This window comes from Hyla sarda, chromosome 2 (assembly GCF_029499605.1).
Source record: "Hyla sarda isolate aHylSar1 chromosome 2, aHylSar1.hap1, whole genome shotgun sequence".
Lineage (NCBI taxonomy): Eukaryota > Metazoa > Chordata > Amphibia > Anura > Hylidae > Hyla > Hyla sarda.
In genome coordinates, this window is record NC_079190.1 from 52,642,621 (window position 1) to 52,664,915 (window position 22,295).

The 22,295-nt window shown below is 43.1% G+C and overlaps 1 protein-coding gene across 4 annotated transcripts in view; it reads left to right on the forward strand.

Moving 5' to 3' along the window:
- WASF3 (WASP family member 3) overlaps nucleotides 1-22,295 on the forward strand; it is a 66,474-nt gene that overhangs the window by 11,081 nt on the left and 33,098 nt on the right. The gene's annotated exons all lie outside the window — the stretch shown is intronic.

Below are 22,295 nucleotides of genomic sequence, written 5' to 3' on the forward strand. Positions count from 1 at the left end.
CCCCACATTGGGTGCAGTATAGTTCCCCCCACATTAGGTTGGCAGTATAGTTCCCACACAGACATACAGCCTCCAGCCATATACAGTGTATGGCTGGAGGCTTTACACCTGTGTACTGCCCCACTTCAATGCTCTGACCACCACTCCTCCGGTCCGGCCATATCAGTAGGTCCTGGGACCGGTGGTCTGAGCACCGAAGCTGACGTGCCGCTGGTCACTTAACATGCTGGCCAGTGTGCGTCTTCCACCTCCATGTTCCGCTCCTCCGCGCCTCCGTTGCTATGGGTGCATGCGCGGGACGTCAGTGACGCTATAGGGGCTGTAAAGTTAGTGTAGTTCATAATATATAATGTCTGTCTGTATAGGTCTCGCAATTCTTATGCGATCTTTGCCCCTATTTTTATTTTAACGGCATACAAAATGTCGTCTCAGGCTTTCCAAGGTTGAAGCACAGCATGAGACATTACATCACTAGTCAGGTAAAGACAAGGGGGGAGATTTATCAAAACCTGTGCAAAAGGAAAAGTTGCCCATAGCAACCAATCAGCTCACTTCTTTCATTTTAAACAAGGCCTCTGCAAAATGAAAGAAGCGATCTGATTGGTTGCCATGGGCAACTCAGTAACTTTTCCTCTGGACAGGTTTTGATAAATTTCCCCCAATGAGCCTGTCTGCTTTAATGGGTGGAGCGACCACTGGGAGGGAGATCATTCTGCGGTGAATTGTAGCTTTGCAACAGCTGGAGGCACCCTGGTTAGAAAACAATGGTCTATTGTTCACAGCAAAGCATGTAAGGCAGCACACCCGTGCTTCGATGGGTGGGGTGACTGATTTGTGGGAGGGAGAAAAGTGATCTCATACTTACAAACAACATATTATGGGACTGGTAGTTTGACAGAGGGATTTCCAACAGGAAATAGCCAGTTTGCAAAAAAATAGCCTCAGCGTTATGGTAATCTCACAACATAGCCCAATTCAATTTAGCTCAATTACTCTCTGTCATCTAAGTACTAAAATCACCTTATGGTGGATAATGCCTTTAACGCTGGGTTCACACCACATTTTTGCAATACAGTTCCCGTATACGTTTTCAATTTGAAAACCGTATAGAACGGTATTGAAAACCGTAATCATTGACTCTCCATTGAAAACCGTTTGCCAAAGGATGCATCAGGTTGTGTCCGTTTTGCATCCTGTACGGTTTTATCAGTTTTTTTTTTCCCGTACCCAAAGCTGCCGCCGCCTACCACGTTTTTAGTCTGGGTTAAAAACCGTATTGAAATGTATTTTTTTTTCTTTTTATATGAGTCAATGGGAACTGTACAGAACTGTATGTGCGTACGGTTCCATCTGGTTTTCACCATACGTTTTTTTACTTTGCACAGTTTTTTTTTTTTTCTTGGAATTTCAATCAAACAAGTGAAACTATTCATAATGGAGTTAAAGGTTAAAAACGTTTACTTTTTTCTTAAAAAACGGATGCAACTGGACATCATTTTCAACCTTATAGGGATTAAAATTTGTACTCCCGTTTTGATACAGTTTAGTCAGGTTTTGAGGAATTAGTTTTTTATCAAAAACCTGACACGGGAACTGTATTGCAAAAACGTGGTGTGAACCCAGCCTAATATAGAAAGTATCAGATAGATGTTGAATAGCTTTAGGCTGGGTTCACACCACGTTTTTGCAATACAGTTCCCGTGTCAGGTTTTTGATGAAAAATGGATTCCTCAATACCGGACTAAACTGTATCAAAACGTGTGTACAAATTTTAACCTGTATATAGTTTGAAAAAATGATGTCCGGTTGTTTCTGTTCTTAAGAAAAAAACATATACGTGTTTAACTTTTCACTCCATTATGAATAAAGTTTCACTGTTTGATTGAAATTCCAAGAAAAAAAACTTTCCGTGTCAAAAACCGTATGGTGCAAACCGGATGGAACCGTATGCACATGTTCTGTGTTGACTTCATTGACTTCTATGTTTAAAAAAAAAAAAGTATATGGTTTCCATACGGTTTCTCACCCGGACCAAAAACTTTGGTAGGCTACGGTTTTGAGTACGGGAAAAAAATGGACAGAACGGTACAGGATGCAAAACGGACACAACTGGATGCATCATTTGGTATATGGTTTTCAATGGAGAGTTAATGCATACGGCTTTCAATACAGTTCCGTACGGTTTTCACATTGAAAATGTATACGGGAACTGTATTGCAAAAACGTGGTGTGAACCCAGCCTTAGATTGGATGGTGCACAGAAGGTGGTTGGGTAGCTGTATGATGGCCATACACATGAGTGAATGATCAGTCGAAATGGCCAATCATCAATGTTAAAGAGGTATTCCAGGGAAATAAACGGATCATAGAATAGTAGATAAGTATCTGTTCATGTGGGTTCAACCGCTAAGACCCCCCCCCCCCCCCCCGCTATCTCCTATATGGGACCTGGCTACTTGCTACTCCCTGGAGCCCTCTAGCCTCTTTCTTCAGAATAGCCCTTTGGATAGCTATAGTATGGATGTTGGACAGAATATGATCCTATAGCTTTAGATAGAATATTGGACTATAAATGATTGGATAGAATATGATCCTATAGCTTTAGATAGAATATTGGACTATAGATGATTGGACAGCTTTAGCTTCAAGACGTTGGATGGAATAGGACTGGAGAGCTGCTTTGTCCCTTGGCAGTCCTTGACTTAGTAATGTTTCCTATTATAGATGGCACAGAATAATCGGTGCTAAATTTCTTGCCATTAAGTATTTATTCTTCAAGTTTCTTGAATCTCCGGCAAAATCGGCTCCTGGCTTCCCCAGCATTGACACACACAAGAATTATAATTATGTCTTGTTTATTTGGAAGATCTTGGCACTTTTCCTGTTGAGCCGGCCAACGCTCTGAGAGTCGGATGCTGCCAAAGTATCCTGTTTGATCAGCATTAGAAGCCTGTGCTGGCAGCGGTGGTGTTGCGCTGATGTCTATTTGCTGTACCTTTCAGCTGGCTCAGCATTGTCTGACAGAATCCCCCCCACTAATAGCCATCTTCCCTGTACGGTGGTGGTCTTTGAAGCTACCTAGCCTGCCATCAGAAACCCTAATCTGTAATTTCAGTTTCTGCCTACAAGGTCTTTTTCGATAATCATGGGCTTGGGTGCCGATTTTCTCTTGGACATTATCCAGCTGCGCTAATTTTGATGCTATAAATGAATGTAATTGATCCTTCTGTTTCCAGAGCTGGTGTATAGTGGATGAGCTAATGTGGGGGGACATGTCCTCCTGATAATCACTTATTTCCAGAATTGGAAAGTGCTCTGAATACTTATGTGCATTTAAAGGGAACATGTCGCCTAGATTCCCCCCCCCCTTATTCTAGCCAAATACCAAGACATGTTCTGTTTTAGCTAATCTGTGTCTATTTTCTGATCATGTTGTGTTTTTTATTTTTATTTTTTTATAGCTCATTATTATGAGGGCAGCCATCTTTTTTTAACATCATTTAGTGGTATGCTTAAAGGGGTTGTCCAGGAAAAAAACTTTTTTTTATATATCAACTGGCTCCAGAAAATTAAACAGATCTGTAAATTACCGTACTTCTACAAAAAAATCTTAATCCTTTCAGTACTTATGAGCTTCTGAATTTAAGGTTGTTCTTTTCTGTCTAAGTGCTCTCTGATGACACGTGTCTCGGGAAACACCCAGTTTAGAAGCAAACTCCCATAGTAAACATCTTCTAAACCGGGCGGTTCCCAAGACACATGTCATCAGAGATCACTTAGACCGAAAAGAAAACCTTAACTTCAAAAGCTCATAAGTACTGAAAGGATTAAGATTTTTTAATAGAAGTAATTTACAAATCTGTTTAACTTTCTGGAGCCAGTTGAGATAGATAGATATAAAAAAGTTTTTTCCTGGATTACCCCTTTAAGTGGGTACTCCGGTGAAAAAACTATTTTTTAATCAACTGGTTCCAGAAAGTTAAACAGATTTGTGAATTACCTCTATTTAAAATCTTAATCCTTCCAGTACTTATCAACTGCTGTATGCTCCACAGGAAGTTCTTTTCTTTTTGAATTTCTTTTCTGTCTGACCACAGTGCTCTCTGCTGACACCTCTGTCCATATCAGGAACTGTCTACAGCAGGAGAGGTTTGCTATGGGGATTTGCTCCTACTCTTGACAGTTCCTGAGACAGACAGAGGTGTCAGCAGAGAGCACTGTGGTCAGACAAAAAATAAATTTAAAAAGAAAAGAACTTCCTCTGGAGCATACAGCACCTGATAAGTACAGTACTGGAAGAGTTAGGATTTTTAAATAGAAGTAATTTACAAATCTGTTTAACTTTCTGGCACCAGCTGATTTAAAAAAATAAAAATAAAAGTTTTTCACTGGAGTAACCCTTTAATGGCAAGCCCATTGGATATAGAAACAATGGGGCAGATTTATTAAAACCTGTGTAAAGGAAAAGTAAAGCAATTATATAGAAGACCACTAGAATCCAGGCGCTGCTTTTTCCAAAGATGCAAGGATGCAGGTAGGTATTGTTAACCAGATACTTTTTTCTATTATAGCATACAAGTTAGCAGGATCATGACTCGTTTCGGGGTCTGCTACCCCTTCCTCAGATGATCATCTGAGGAAGGGTTAGCAGACCCCGAAACGCATCATGATCCTGCTAACTTGTATGCTATAATAGAAAAAAGTATCTGGTTAACAATACCTACCTGCATCCTTGCATCTTTGGATAAAGCAGCGCCTGGATTCTAGTGGTCTTCATCTATATAATTGCTTCAGTTCCTACAGGAAGATTCACGTCCTCCTGTGACCATCAGGCAGCTTACCCTAACCACTTGATACCCCGGATGAGGGGTGATATGCGCATTCTCTTCATTCTAAGGTGAGCGGCCATCTTAACTAAAGCCCTGGGTGTACCTACCCAGTAAGTTTAGTGGATTCCTCACCAACCAAGGGTAATACACGAGGCGCTGCCTCCCGGTTGTCTTATTTTTTGTCTCTACTTATATAAAGGAAAAGTAGACCAGTTTCCCATAGCAACCAATCAGATCGCTGCGTTCATTTTGAAAAGGGCCTCTGAAAAATAAAAGAAGCAATCTGATTGGTTGCTATGGACAACTGGTCAACTTTTCCTTTACACAGGTTTTGATAAATCTTCCCCATGAACATAGATGACTTTATGTTGCAGCCATGTTTGCTTTCCAGGAGCTAGTATTGGTCAATGTATCAAGCATAGATCAAGCCTGAATCTAAAGCTGGCCATGTGCTTCAGATGGCTGTTGGCCCATTGCATATATGTCCGATAAGGCTATGTTCACATGGGCTAATGTCCGCAAGGAAAATTTCTGAGCGGACATTGCCCTGACAGCGGGCGCTACGACTGCTCGGAAATGCGCTGTTTCACAGACTGCAGTGCATTGCCTTGTGGAGTTCCCAGAACAAATAGACATGTATACTCTTCTGTATTCTTTATGTGAACAGCGCAGCAGAATCCTATTGAAATCAATGGGACTCTGTTGCTGCGGAATCTCTGTGCAGAATTCCAGTGCCGAATTCTGCACAGAAATCCCATTGTGTGAACATACCTAACTGTTCCTCCGAATCCTCCCGTACACATACATTCACTACTTTCTCATTACATCTGGAGTCAGGACACCTGCATACAGTGACAGTGTTGGCGGCAGGGCTCAAATCCTGCAGGAACGCGTGGGAACTGAGTTCCTGCACTTTTTCCACAGCAGGAACACTGTTCCCATTAGCTGTCCAGCCCTTGAGTGGAAATCTTGGGTGAGTTCCTACACTTTTTTTTTTTTTTCCAGGACTTGATCCCTGGTTGGCAGGTTCTGCTGAGATTAACCGGTTTAACCAACATTTAAAGGGGTTGGCCCCCCTAACATCTATTGCCTATCCACAGTATAGGTGTTGAATGTGTGATCGCTTGGGGAATCTTACTGCCCATCACCAATCAAGTTAATGAAGATCCCAGAATGACGCTCGCGAAAGTAGTGGTAGTGCTCACTTGCATGGTCGCTGTTGAGCGTTATGGCCTATAGTTGATCACTGTCTTTATCAGTCCAATGGTAATGAATGGAGCAGAGTTCTCTCCATCCACTAGGGGCACTCTGATGGTTGGACCCCCCCGCAATCGCACATTTATCACCTATCCTTTAAAGGGGTACTCCGCTCCTCAGCGTGTGTAACAAACTGTTCCGAACGCTGGAGCCGGCACTGGGAGCTCGTGATGTCATAGCCCCGCCCCCTCATGATGTCACGCCTGCCCCCTCAATGCAAGTCTATGGGAGGGGGCGTGACGGCCGTCACGCCCCCTCCCATAGACTTGCATTGAGGTGGCGGGGCGTGACATAATTCCGGGGCTATGACGTCACGCCGGCTCCAGCGTTCGGAACAGTTTGTACCAAACGTTGCGCAGCGGAGTACCCCTTTAATTTCTTGGCTTGACACAATTAAACCTATACTTCAAGTTGCAGAGCAAAGATTTCTCACAATTTTATATGCTCAGAGTTATGGACAAGCCCAAAGTTTTCATGAATGGGAATGGCCATGTCCTATACATTTATAAAGAGAGTCCAGCTGAATGTACAGAGCTCATAAATAATACATGCAAGGATCGAACGCATCTGCTGAATAATATAGAGACAGGCATTGATAGCTCCCTGGAGCAATACCTGGCAGCTAGGCCTGCTGGGTAATCTAGTTCAGTGGTGAGATAATGGGGGGAGGGGGTTACAGCTTTCAGAAGATTTTGACTCCTCCTTTTTCAAATGTCAGTAAAATTTATGTGGAGCCAGATGCATTAGAACCCCTATAATGTACCTGGGCCATGTGATCACCCTCCTGACCCACAAAACAATCATAGTGTTTAAAGGGGTACTCCAGTGAAAAGCTTTTTTCTTTTTAAGTCAACTGGTTTTAAATTACTTCTATTAAAAAAAAAAAATCTTAATCCTTCCTGCACTTATTCGCTGCTGAATACTACAGTGGAAATTCTTTTCCGTTTGAAACACAGAGCTCTCTGTTGACATCATGAGCACATTGCTCTCTGCTGACATCTCTGTCCATTTTTAGGAACTGTCCAGGGTAAAAGGAAATCCCCATAGCAAACATATGCTGTTCTGGACAGTTCCTAAAAATGGACCGAGATGTCAGCAGAGAGCACTGTGCTCATGATGTCAGCAGAGAGCTCTGTGTTTCAAACAGAAAAGAATTTCCACTGTAGTATTCAGCAGCGAATAAGTGCAGGAAGGATTAAGATTTTTTAATAGAAGTAATTTACAAATCTGTTTAACTTTCTGGCACCAGTTGATGAAAAAAAAAAAAAAAAAGTTTTTACTGGAGTACCCCTTTAACTGGATATTACAGCTCTTAAAAACTTATCCCCTATCCACAAGATAGGGCTTGATCTCCTGAATGGGGCCCTGTCTCTCCCTGCTGCATTTAGTTGTGTGTATACTCGTTCTTCATGCATTGTCTATGGGAGTGCTGGAGATACCCAAATATAGCACTTGGGTATCTCCAGCACTCTCATAGACAATGCATGGAGTGTACCACTCCGTGCAGCCGGTAGAGACTGGCCCCCCGTTCTAGAGATTGCGTGGGGTCCCAGAGGTTAAACTCAGTCAGCCTTTACCCCCCCCCCCCCCCCCTGCAATCAAACACTTATGTCCTATCCTGGAATACCCCTTTAATGTGTCAGAGAAAGTGGGCTGTCCTAGGGCAGACTTTCTGGGAACTACAAAATGACATCATCACCTACCAGATCTGTTTTGGCTTCTCACAGATCCCTCCTCTCCCCACCCAGCTCTCTCTCTGTATACTGCTGCTGTCTTCATGGGATTGGGATTAGGGATTGACCAATATTGATTTTTTAGGGCCGATACCGATAATCTGTGACTTTTCAGGCCGATAGCCAATAACTTATATCGGCTGTCTGGGCATGCTGGTAGTTGTAGTTTTGCAACATCTGGAGGTCCGCAGGTCGAAGACCACTGCCATAGAAAATGTGCTGCATGTGGATAGTGCTGTCATGATTTCTATTACCGAGGATCTGGTCTCACGGGTCTCTTGTTCTTCTGATCCTCTTCACTTTCTCGAAAAGCCGGGATTGATTTTTTTCGCTATATTTCCTGATGCTCATGAATTATTTTTCACTATAGTTGTAAATAATTCAAGAGACCCGTCTCCTGTTTTTTTTTTTTTTTTTTTTTTTTTTCTCATGAAGTCAGAATCTACTTATAAGGAGAAGCAGAGCAGGTGAGCTTTCTTTTGGAAGGTAATTCCTTGTTCTCCCGTTATGGGGATCTGATCCTTTGGCGCTAATTTCATGGCTCCAGCGCGGAGCGGTAATAGTGGAGCATGCGGGAGCCCTTGCGGGGGGGGGCTAGAAAGAATAACATTTAAGGAATCAAGCGCTGGTTCACTTGTCTGATTTGTATGGGCTTCATGATGTGACATCATTATAGAGACATCACTGCTTATGGAATCAGCACTGCGGCAGCAAAGACTGGAGCATTATTTCACAGCTAAGTACATTATTAAAGGGGTATTCCAGGAAAAAACTTATATATATCAACTGGCTTCAGAAAGTTAAAGAGATTTGTAAATTACTTTTATTAAAAAATCTTAATCCTTTCAGTACTTATGAGCTGCTGAAGATGAGTTGTTCTTTTCTGTCTAAGTGCTCTCTGATGACACCTGTCTCTGGAACGGCCCAGTTTAGAAGCAAATCCCCATAGCAAACCTCTTCTACTCTGTGCAGTTCCCGAGACAAGAAGAGATGTCAGCAGAGAGCACTGTTGCCAGACAGAAAACAACTCAACTTCAGCAGCTGATAATTATTGAAAGGATTAAGATTTTTTTTAATAGAAGTAATTTACAAAATCTGTTTAACTTTCTGGAGCCAGTTGATATATAAAAAAAAGTTTTTTCCTGGAATACCCCTTTTAAGGTCCTTACTTTTATTTGAGAGAGATTGAGGAAGTTAAGACTGTCAGAAAACTAGTTTTTGGGCCTTTATTGATGACCAATTCTGAGTCTAAGAAGAAAAACGCCAGAAAAACGCCATAGCATTTTCCTGTGTTTGATGGGTTTTTTTTTTCTTGCGTTTTTACTGCCATTTTTTTTTCCTTTGAGTGGAAATTGCATTTTTGGCCCCTTTGAGGTTTTTTCAAGATTTGTTGTTTATTTAACAACATTTATATTTTTTATAATGAAATTTTAATTAATTTATAAATAAAGTGTGTGTGTGTTCACTTTATTTTTTCTCGATAATTTTTTTTACTTTTAATTTTATTAATTTTTTTTTAGGTAGTACTACTATATCCAGCATGGAACAGACTGTTTCATGATGGGAGTAGTAGTACCTGTACTAATAGACATATCGTCCTGGTTGTCACTCCTCACATCCGATGCGATCGTCCTATCTATTGCAGATATGCGGAGCGGCTCCCTACATCGCTCGCATCTCTTCACTGTACTCCGGCCAGTCATATGAATAGAACATCACTCATTTATATTTTCCGCCCAGAGTGAGGGTTGGCCGGGTGGTCGCAGCCAATCACAGCTCTCAGAGGGAAATATGAATGAGTGAAGTGGCTCTGGAAAGTTAAACAGATTAGTAAATTACTTCTATTAAAAAATCTTAATCCTTCCAATAGTTATTAGCTTCTGAAGTTTGCTGTCTAACTGCTCAATGATGATGTTACGTCCCAGGAGCTGTGCATGATGGGAGAATATCCCCATAGGAGCTGCTCAGCTCCCGGGCCGTGAGTCTTCAGAAGCTAATAACTATTGGAAGGATTAAGATTTTTTTAATTGAAGTAATTTACAAATCTAAAAAAGTAGCCAACCCCTCTAGGCTAGCCTCAGTTGCCTGATACAATGATGTAATGGTAAAAATGATGACTGGATCGTGCTTCAATTATAATATGAAAGTGCTAATTTATTACACGATATAAAATACATATAAAATATAAACAATAACTCCTCGAAACACAAGGGCCCTTGTGCCGAGGAAAATTACAATATAAAACTTATACACACCAATAGCTAGCATTGAGATTTTTTTTAAAAATGCAATAGTAAATCCGGCCTCCGATATTTCAAATGGGTTAAATGTCCCTTAAAAGGTATGGATTCCAATTATACGTAAGGTACGTCAAGTCCCGTATAGGATATAGATTCCAAATTATAAACGTGGAATAGGTAAATTATAGTTACCAGTCTGCAATACATCCCGATAGAAAGTCATCTTGAAAATGTGGAGTCCACACGGTTAGGTGGTACCAGACGCTGGCGTGCGTCCTCGCGGCGGTCTGCCTGCCACAGACCAGCTGTAATAATAACCGCTTGCTGATGTTTCGCTGCAGATGGTAACCACACGATGAAGCAGGTGCGGATTTCTAGGTAACTCGATGGTGGGTGACGTCAATGCTGCCTGGAAGATGATTCCGGGAATGGTGTACTGCTTAGCAGAACTGGATCGGAGTTCGCCTTTGGATAGTCAGATAGCGGTGATGTGTGATATTCTTATACCTAGACGCGTTTCTGGGCTCACATGTGCTTTGTACACGGCCCTTTCCTCAGTAGGCTTGTAGACATGCCTTCCAGGCAGTATTGCCCAAGCGCCTGTGACGTCACCCACCATCGAGTTACCTAGAAGTCCGCACCTGCTTCATCGTGTGCTGACATCTGGCCACATCGCGTGGGCCATTTTGTTTTTTTATGGAGGGGAAAAACGCACACAAAAAAAAACCAAGTAGAAACTTTGCCTTAGGATAGGCCATCAATACCTGAACAGTGGTGTGGCGGCACACCAGTGACAGGCTGTTTGGTAGAGCTGCGGCGCCGTTACATTGTGTAATGGCTGTGCTGCAGTAACCCAGCACGGCCAGGACACAATGTACGGACTGGTGCAATTCTGTACGGTGCGATTCTGATAATCCAGATGTTTGAAATGTAACCACTTTATAAGGATTTAGTACAGTGTTTCCTAACTAGGATGCCCCCAGCTGTTGCAAAACTACAACTCCCAGCATGCTGGGAGTTATAGTTTTGCAACAGCTGGAGGCACCCTGCTTGGGAAACACTGATTTATTGCTATTTAATTCCCCCTTTATCCCCCTTTGCCACTTCATAAAGATGGGGTGATGAATTTACACAGAGGGTAATAATGGGGATATGAAATTGCACAGGGGGGATCAAGGGGAAATGATGTGGCACAGGGGTAAGGGGGGTTAACTTGGCATAACTGGGCACAGGGTGTAAAGGGTGGATGAAATGATGGGGGGGGATAAGGGGGGATTAAACATCACTGGGAGATTGTACTGTAATATTGCTTTTTATCATGTTTTATAGGTGATTACACTCTGCAGTGAGTACAGGACAGTATTCAGATATGTAGAAAGGTGTTTTGAGCCTTTTTTCCCAATAGGGGACATCTCTGAATAGTGGACATTTTTTTTATTCACCGCGAGTGTCCGTTATTGGGAGATTCTACTGTATTATGGAAATGATGATCTGTGTGACTGAGGTGACATTTCAGTGTTTCCTAGTCCTCATCTGTAGACATACTGGGGGGTATTTATCAAAGGATTTATGAGTTTTTTTCCCCCCAAACTATACTTTGGCGCAGTGTCTTTTTGTGCCAAAGTTTGGTGCATTCTCTCCACTGTCATTTTTTTTTAACTTTCTCCAAATCACTCGGTCCTTTGTGTGATTTTTACTTTGGTCAGTAATTCATCATTTGCGCCAATCGATCTTTGGTGCAATTTTGCGCCTTTAGTTTTTTTTTGGGGCGCAATTCACCGCCATGAAATTCTGTACATGGAAAACACACATAGCAATGTCAGAAAATGTATAGGGGTCAAAATGCATTAAAAAAATGTTTGTGAAAACATTGACACCTTCGGGGCTGCGCAATACTATCCTGCGACATAGTTGTCTCTGAGGAACCTTCACCCTCCGTTGAGCCAGCATTGGACATGGCCACACAGGTTCAGGAAAGGTAAGCACTAAAGTAACACAAAAAAAAAAACTACCCAAGTTGAAAATAAAATCCATTTCACATGGTGGCTATAAACCTCACAAAAGAAAATAACTCACGTCGCTTGCTGATATACTGCAGGAGGGACTCCGAAATGGCTGCTCTACAGCGTAAAATCCTCTATGGCGGCAAGTTCTGTGTAAATGGCGCTGTGAACAGCTGATTTCAACATTTGCGCCAAAATTACTAACAACGTGCACCAAATGATAAATTTGGTGCATGTCCACGAAAACCAAAGTGTAAAAAGGCAAAACTGATAAATACCCCCCTCTATCTTTCCCCTCATACTCTTGCCACTTGGCAGCATTACCATCTGAGCTGTTCATCTACATTATGGATATAGCTGGTGTTATATGTACGTTTTTGGCATCTATAGCCTTTAATTTCACAACTGTGAATTGATTGTAGAGCGTTATCGCTTGGTCTTGTTATAAAACAGGTGTGCGCCATTAAGTCAAGGCGATAATTTGTCGCCATGGTTACCAGCGGGTATCAGAACATCGTATGTGCACCTGTCTGACCCAGTGTTTACTGTGTGCATGGATACATGTACTAAGCGGCGTGGTCTTCAGGCTGTAATAGATAAGCATAGATTTAAATATATCTATCTGTATATGTATATATATATATATATATATATAAAACTCAGTGTATGTATATATGTGTATGTATGTATGTATATATGTGTATGTATGTATATATGTGTATGTATGTATGTATATATGTGTATGTATGTATGTATATATGTGTATGTATGTATGTCTGTGTGTATGTTCCACAAAAACTTCCAAACGGCAAAAGATATTAACATGAAACTTGGCCACATGTTACTTATATGTCAACAACAAACATAGGATATGTGATTTAACCCTTACTCACCCCCATGAGCGGGGCTTATGTTTAAATTCCCATACAAGTCAATGGAAATATATGTTACTGCATAACTTCCAAACGGCTGGAGATATTTCGATAATACTTGGTCACATGTTACTTATATGTCCACTAAAAATATAGGACAGTTAATGTACCCCTTAACTACCCCCATTTGTGAGGGTCGGGGTTTTTGTTTAAAGTCACATGCAAATCAATGGGAAATGTATGTTCCCACATAACCTCTGTACGGCTGGAGATATTTCAATACCTGGTACACATATTACCGGTCAGGATAGGCGGATGGTATAGGAGGTCAGGACAGGAGGACGGGATATGGGGTTGGGATATGACAAGAATATATGTGGACGGGATATGAAGTCAAAAGCTTCCTCCTTTGTTTATTTTCATCCCCAACAGGGATTAGGAAGGAAAAACCGGGCAACGCCGGGTACTCAGCTAGTCTATATATATATATGAAACTCAACGTGTGTGCGCGTGCGTATGTATGTTCCAGCATCACGTCCAAACTGCTAAAGATATTAACATGAAACTTGGCCACATGTTACTTATATGTCAGCAACAAACATAGGATAGGTGATTTAACCCTTACTCACTCCCATTTGCCAGGGGCGGGGTTTATGTTTAAAGTCCCATACAAGTCTATAGGAAATATGTTACTGCATAACTTCCAAACGGCTGGAGATATTTCCATAATACTTGGTCACATGTTACTTGTATGTCCAATTAAAATATAGGATAGTTAATTTAACCCTTAACTACCTCCATTTGTGAGGGTCGGGGTTTTTGTTTAACGCCCCATGCAAATCAATGGGAAATGTATGTTCCCACATAACTTCCGTACGGCTGGAGATATTTTAATACCTGGTACACATATTACAGGTCGGGATATGAGGACGCCATGGGAGGTCGAGATAGGAGGTCGGGATAGGAGGACGGGATGGTCGGGATAGGAGGTCGGGGTAGGAGGTCGGGGTAGGAGGTCAGGATAGGAGGACGGGATGGTCGGGATAGGAAGTCGAGATAGGAGGATGGGATAGGAGAACAGGATAGGAGGACGGGATAGGAGGTTGGGGTATGAGGACGGGATATGACAACAATATATGAGGACTGGATATGAAGTCAAAAGCTTCCTCCTTTGTTGATTTTCCTCCCCAACAAGGATGAGGAAGGAAAAACCGGGCAACGCCGGGTACTCAGCTAGTATATATATATATATATATAAAACTGTGTGTGTGTGTGTGTGTGTGTGTGTGTGTGTGTGTGTGTGTGTGTGTGTATGTTCCATAAAAACGTCCAAATGGCTAAAGATATTAACATGAAACTTGGCACACATGTTACTTATGTCATCAACAAACATAGGATCGGTGATTTAACCCTTACTCACCCCCATTTGCCAGGGGCGGGGTTTTTGTTTAAAGTCCCATACAAGTCAATGGGAAATATATGTTACTGCATAACTTCCAAACGGCTGGAGATATTTTGATAATACTTGGTCACATGTTACTTATATGTCCACTTAAAATATAGGATAGTTAATTTAACCCTTAACCCTGGTACACATATTACAGGTCGGGATATGAGGACACCATGGGAGGTCGGGACGGGAGGTCGGGACGGGAGGTCGGGATATGACAACAATATATGAGGACGGGATATGAAGTCAAAAGCTTCCTCCTTTGTTGATTTTCCTCCCCAACAAGGATGAGGAAGGAAAAACCGGGAAACGCCGGGTACTCAGCTAGTGTGTGTGTGTATATATATATATATATATATATATATATATATATATATATATATAATATATAACTCAATGTGTGTGTATGTATGTATGTGTGTATGTTCCATAAAAACGGCTAAAGATATTAACATGAAATTTGGCACATATGTTACTTATATGTCATCAACAAACATAGGATAGGTGATTTAACCCTTACTCACCCCCATTTGCCAGGGGCGGGGTTTTTGTTTAAAGTCCCATACAAGTTTATGGGAAATATGTTACTGCATAACTTCCAAACGGCTGGAGATATTTCGATAATACTTGGTCACATGTTACTTATATGTCCACTTAAAATATTGGATAGTTCATTTAACCCTTAACTACCCCCATTTGTGAGGGTCGGGGTTTTTGTTTGTCCCATGCAAATCAATGGGAAATGCATGTTCCCACATAACTTCCATACGGCTTGAGATATTTCAATACCTGGTACACATATTACGGGTCAGGATATGAGGTCGAGCTAGGAGGATGGGATAGGTCGAGATTGGAGGTCGGGATAGGAGGACGGGATAGGTCGAGATTGGAGGACGGGATATGGGGTTGGGATATGACATCAATATATGAAGTCAAAAGCTTCCTCCTTTGTTTATTTTCCTCCCCAACAAGGATGAGGAAGGAAAAAGCGTGCAACGCCGGGTACTCGGCTAGTAAATTATAACTTTTAAAATGAGTATGCTTAAAATTGTCTTCTTCTGACCCCTGTAACACTTTTTCTGAATATGGAGATGTATAAGGGCTCATTGTTTTTATCAGTACTGTTTATGTTTTTATGGGACTTTTTATCCTTTTTTTTTTTTTTGTCCTGATGTATGAGGTTCCCAAAAATCAGCATTTCTAGAAAGAGACTGCCTCCTGATGTGATCTGCTCAGCCTCCTAAATCAGCATTGGATTGTCCTTTCTCAGGTTATTAATATCCAGAAAACAAGTATATCTCAAAGTGTAAAAGAAGACATGGCGAATTGCTCACCACCTTCAAGACAGAGGCCGCACGGTGTTCAAGCAGAGTTTAGGGGACATTGTCCAGCAACCTTCTGGCCTGTAGTTATTATTAGCCTCTATCCAGCTTCGGATCTTTTTTTGACTAATTGGAATTAAAGATTTTTTTTTTTCTTAATCCAAATAAAGCCATTTGTGTATTTGACCGGGGGAGACTACTTGGTATAACAGACAGCTGGCATGTAAGAGAATGCAGTGAATGTGTAGCTCCCATGTTCTAGTGAGACCCCCTTGAGCACCATCTGGGTCTGTAGAAGTTCAGCACGATTGTCTATGAGAAGAGGATTAACACGTCAGCATCTTCTTTTCCTAATACTTTAATCTAGATGGTCTGTGGAGGAAGAGAGTGAACAAGTTACCAGGCAGACCTAGTGGGTTTTCTTTGTTTGCAAACAATGGGGAGCCTAGATGGAAGAACAATACGAGTGGTTGGCATATGCCAGGGTTGGCATGAACACTTCATTCCTGAAAAGTACTTGTACTTGACAGGTGTGGTTCAGGTCAGGCGATTGTAATGTACTCACTAAGAGAAGAGTCACATCCACAAGATTCTTTATTTTGTGAAGGTTTTTTCCTTTCTTCTTTTGTTATTGCAGATCACTAGATTTTGCCATAATTTTATGACCAGCAAATGCCATAAATTTGCAATTTGTGGGGGTCCAACTGCTGGGACCACCCGCCCGTGATAGTCTCTGTGCAGGGTAAAGTTGGCCACACACATAAGAGAATGTCCTGCCGTTTTTTTTTTTTGCCATTTTGGCAATCCATCATCTGTAAGTTACAGATAGGGCTGCACAATTTCAGGAAAATATGCAATTGCGATTATAAGAGTAAATTTAGCAATTTTGATATAATAAACAAATGGTGAAATCACCCAATTTTATATTTATTTCCCCCCATTTCATGTCCAATTCCCCCTTTTCTTTTATATTTTCCAATTTTACATCTCCCACCCCCACATTCCATGTCCATCTCCCATTTCACATGCTACCGTCCAATTTCATGTCAATCCCCCCAGTGTCACATCTCCCCCATTATTGTTGTGCAGGGGCGCGAGGGAAACGGTGCAGCCCTAGTTACAAGGGATCAATTGTTTGTGATGGCCCACAAAACCTATGGAATAACTAAGCTATATACCATTGCCTTCTATTAGTTTTCTATTAGTGGGGAAAAAACCTTTAGTCTCAGTTCACAACTGGAATTGCGTATTCTGCTTTTTTGTTAGCTTTCATGGTAGCAGTAAAATGTAATTAAGGTTGTAGCAGATCTGTTATGTAATAGATGCCAACGACACCAAACAGATCCCATTGACTTATGGTCCATGGTGTTGCCTGTGCTACTTTTCCTGTCAAATGTGACAGAATATGCATCAGAAGCTCTGAACGCAGCCTCCAATATAGATGTGAACAGCGCCTATGCCACCTGTCCCGGTTTTACATTGGCGGCCTAGTTGGGCCAAGGATTAGTGAAAGCATGCAGCCAGACCTCTCCAGATGACAGCTTTACTTTTTCTTTATGTCTAGCAGTACCGTATATACTCGAGTATAAGCCGACCCGAATATAAGCCGAGGCCCCTAATTTCACCCCAAAAACCCAGGAAAAGTTATTGACTCGACTATAAGCCTATTGTGGGAAATACATCATCCCCCCATGTCATCATCCAGACCCCCATCATCACCCCCCCCCCCCTTCATCATCATCCAGGCATACTGGGAGTTGTAGTTTTGAAACCTCTGGAGGTCCGCAGGTTGAAGACCACTGCGGCCTTCGTCCTCATCCAGACCCCCCCCCCCTTTAGTTTTCTACTCACCTCCCCTCGGTGGGAAGGAAGGGTGAGCTGGTCCGGGCCATCTATGCTGCAGGGACCGTCCTGTGGGGAGGGTTAGTCGTTCCAGGCTGTCCCTCTTCTCCACGCTCCGGGCCTGTCCCGGACTAGTGACGTTGCCTTGACAACGACGCACAGGGATGTTCATGCGCGTCCCTGTGCGTTGTCGTCAAGGCAACATCACTAGTGTGGGACAGGCTAGTAGCGCGGAGAAGAGGCCCCCCCCCCCCGGTGAAAATGGACAGCCCGGAACAACTAACCCTCCCCACCGGACGGTCCCTGCAGCATAGATGGCCCGGACCGGCTCACCCTTCCTTCCCACTGAGGGGAGGTGAGTAGAAAACTAAAGGGGGGGGGGGGGGGGTCTGGATGATGACGAAGGCCGCAGTGGCCTTCAACCTGCGGACCTCCAGATGTTGCAAAACTACAAGTCTCAGCATGCCCGGACAGCCATTGGCTGTCCGGGCATGCTGGGAGTTGTAGTTTTGCAACATCTGGAGGTCCGCAGGTTGAAGACCACTGAAGAAAGGATTGACAGGCGGAGAGTTCACTCGAGTATAAGCCGAGGGGGGCGTTTTCACCACGAAAAATCGTGCTGAAAAACTCGGCTTATACTCGAGTATATACAGTAACTTCTGCAGACAATATTACAAAGCTCAGACCAATTATATGTAGTCAGCAAATGCATAGGAGAAGGGAAGTTGTGGTTTAAATTGTCCTGGGGGGGAACATCTAAAAAAAAAAGGACATGAAAATTGGGGATCTACCGTATATACTCGAGTATAAGCCGACCCGAGTATAAGCCGAGACCCCTAATTTCAACCCAAAATCCCAGGAAAAGTTATTGACTCGACTATAAGCCTAGGGTGGGAAATACATCATCCCCCCCTGTCATCATCCAGACCCGTCATTAACATCCTCATCATCCCCTTGTCATCATCCCACACATCCCCCCTTGTCATCATCCAACACATCCCCCCCCTTCATCATCCCCTTGTCATCCCACACATCCCCCCCTTCATCATCCCCTTATCATCCCACACATCCCCCCCTTCATCATCCCCTTATCATCCCGCACATCCCCCCCTTCATCATCCCCTTATCATCCCGCACATCCCCCCCTTCATCATCCCCTTATCATCCCGCACATCCCCCCTTCATCATCCCCTTATCATCCCGCACATCCCCCCTTCATCATCCCCTTATCATCCCGCACATCCCCCCTTCATCATCCCCTTATCATCCCGCACATCCCCCCTTCATCATCCCCTTATCATCCCGCACATCCCCCCTTCATCATCCCCTTATCATCCCGCACATCCCCCCTTCATCATCCCCTTATCATCCCGCACATCCCCCCTTCATCATCCCCTTATCATCCCGCACATCCACCCTTAATCATCCCCTTGTAATCATCCCACACCCCCCCCCTTCATCATCCCCACCCCCCTTCATCATCCCCACACCCCCCCTTCATCATCCCCACACCCCCCCTTCATCATCCTCTTCTCATCATTCGCCCTCAGTGGTCTTCAACCTGCGGACCTCCAGAGGTTTCAAAACTACAACTCCCAGCAAGCCCGGGCAGCCATCGGCTGTCCGGGCTTGCTGGGAGTTGTAGTTTTGAAACCTCCGGAGGTCCGCAGGTTGAAGACCACTGCGGCCTTCAACATCATCCAGCCCCCTCTCACCCCCCTTTAGTTCTGTACAGTACTCACCTCCGCTCGGCGCTGGTCCGGTCCTGCAGGACTGTCCAGAGAGGAGGTGGTCCGGTGAGGAGGTGGTCCGGGCTGCTATCTTCACCGGGGGCGCCTCTTCTCCGCGCTTCCGGCCCGGAATAGAGGCGTTGCCTTGACAATGACGCAGAAGTACGTTGGCAATGAACGCACCTCTGCGTCGTTGTCACGGCAACGTGACTATTCTGAGGCCGGGCCCGAAGCGCTTAGAAGAGGCCTCCCCGGTGAAGATAGCAGCCCGGAACCAGTATCCCACCGGACCACCTCCTCACCGGACAGTCCTGCAGGACCGGACCAGCGCCGAGCGGAGGTGAGTACTGTACAGAACTAAAGGGGGTGAGAGGGGGCTGGATGATGTTGAAGGCCGCAGTGGTCTTCAACCTGCGGACCTCCGGAGGTTTCAAAACTACAACTCCCAGCAAGCCCGGACAGCCGATGGCTGCCCGGGCTTGCTGGGAGATGTAGTTTTGAAACCTCTGGAAGTCCGCAGGTTGAAGACCACTGCGGGTGGGGGAGTTCACTCGAGTATAAGCCGAGGGGGGTGTTTTCAGCACGAAAAATCGTGCTGAAAAACTCGGCTTATACTCGAGTATATACGGTATGTTCTTTCTGCCCTGGTGGACTTCTTATAGTTCAATGTAGCCTAAAATTGCATTTTATTTCTTTACTATACCGCAATGAATAACAATTATTCAATAATTCCAGGGAATGTTTGTTTAGGATTTATAATATTGTTATATATGCATAAAAGATGAAAGCAAACATTTTGTAGTAAACTCCCCTGTTTCATCCGTCAATGGTGGGTGATTCTTACCGCATGACATCCGCATGAGCAGAACTAATCTGCCATGTTAACCCTTTGCCCATGCTGACGTCCCGGTGTATGGCGGTGATTAGAGTGATCAGATTTTGTAAACGGGCAGGTCTGAAGACTCATTGTCGATCGATTAGTTAACTCTTATGACCGTTTATCGTTTTGACATAATATTGCAGCTTTTTTGTGTCTGTATTACAGCCCAAAGTCCCGGCTCTGATGACCCGAATTGACAATTGTTAGTTCGTGTCATCGGAAACTTATTTGGGTTGGGACTTGTAGTAGTATTATGGATGCAAAAATACATCCATATTTAATACTAGCTTAGTAGACAGAGTTCACCGGACTACTGCTCAGGAATCACAGAGCGATACAAGTTCATAGAAAGACATGCCGAGCAGGTCTGGGCCGTGCGCCAATCAATAGTAGTGCTCTACGTTACAATAAAACACAGTCCGCATTACTTGACTATCCAGAAGATAAGGAAAATAACAGAGCACTCACCAAATGAAAGCTTTATAAGACTGCTTTCCTCCAGACATGACTCTTAGAATTGAGGCTAGAAAGTTGGTTGCTCTTTGGTGTCTCATAGTCTTTAGGTGTTGTGTTTTTTTTTTTGCAAACTTCAGGTTGGCTTTCATTTGCCTTTTAATGAGGAGAGGCTTATTTCTGGCAACTCTGGGCTTTATTGAAATTAGAGAAAGAAAACAAAGGTGCGCTCCTAGTGTAGAAGTATTAGGTAAGCGGGTGCCCCCAATTGGGTTAAAATCTGCTCACCAGAAACGTAGTGTCACAATGAAGGCCGAGACCTCCTTCTCAAGTGACTCTGGGTCACTTCAGTGTTTAATAAACATCAATTGGATAAGCATCCCAAAAATAGGACTCGGCCAGCCGCTTCTCCTCAAAGGAATGACAGTCCAGACCATGCAGGATGGATACAGGCACAGTCACTTTATTTGGTGCAACAACAAGTTTCGAGTCCGAGCGGGACTCTTCATCAGGCATAATGATGTCAAGCATAAGCATTGTTTATATAACCCTGGGGTAATCCTTACCGGGTCAAAAGGTCAGCATATTACATAACAGTTAAAAACAGTAGGGTTAAGCATAATTAAAATAATGCAATGAAACCTGTACAGGTGGGGGGCAGCATCATGCTGTGTACAGGTTTCATTGGATTATTTTAATTATGCTTATCCGTACTGTCTTTAACTGTTATGTAATGTGCTGACCTTTTGACCCGGTAATTATTACCCCAGGGTTATATAAACAATGCTTATGCTTGATGAAGAGTCCCGCTCGGACTCCAAAATTGTTGTTGCACCAAATAAAGTGACTGTGCCTGTATCCATCCTGCATGGTCTGGACTGTCATTCCTTTCAGGAGAAGCGCCTGGCAGAGTCCTATTTTTCGGATGCTCATCCAATTGATGTTTAATCTGGGCTTTATGGCAGAGTGCTGCAGTGATGGTTGACTCTTTGGAAGTTTCTCCCATCTTCCCACAGGATTTTTGGAGCTCAGCCAGAGTAACCATTGGGTTCTTGGTCAACTCTTACCAAGACCCTTCTACCCAGATTACTTGGTAGAGTCCTGGTTGTTCTAAACGTCTTTCATTTAAGAATTGTAAAGGCTACTGTGCTCTTGGAAACTTTCAGTGCAGAACACATTTTTTTATTTTATACTCTTCTCCAGATCTGTGTCTTCACACAATCCTGTCTCTGGGTTCTATAGGCAGTTCTTCCCTGCTCATGGCTTGTTTTTTGCTTGTTGTTTTTTTTATTGTGAACCTCAACCTTACAAAATGTGAAAAAATTTAAGGGTCTGAAAACTTTTTGAATGCATTGTATTTTAATCTTATGTTGGGTTCAGAAGATACATTAAAGATGTTCTCTGAGTGGTGCCTATAGGTGTAATAAAGGGAATTTTCCCCCTGAAGTGCTTCCTTGGATGAGTTGTATGGTACATTTAGGTGTCTAGTGGTAATAAACCGTTGGAAGGAAGTCATTTTACAGCTTTTACTGCGGTGCATTACTGGTGTATTTCTTGCCACCATACAGCTGTATATATCGATGAGGTTTGCTGATGATTCAGCGTGTCCCCCACCCCCTTTAGGCAGACATGGATTTTCGTATAGATCCATAAACTACTGCCCAGATTCAATAGAAAACAATTC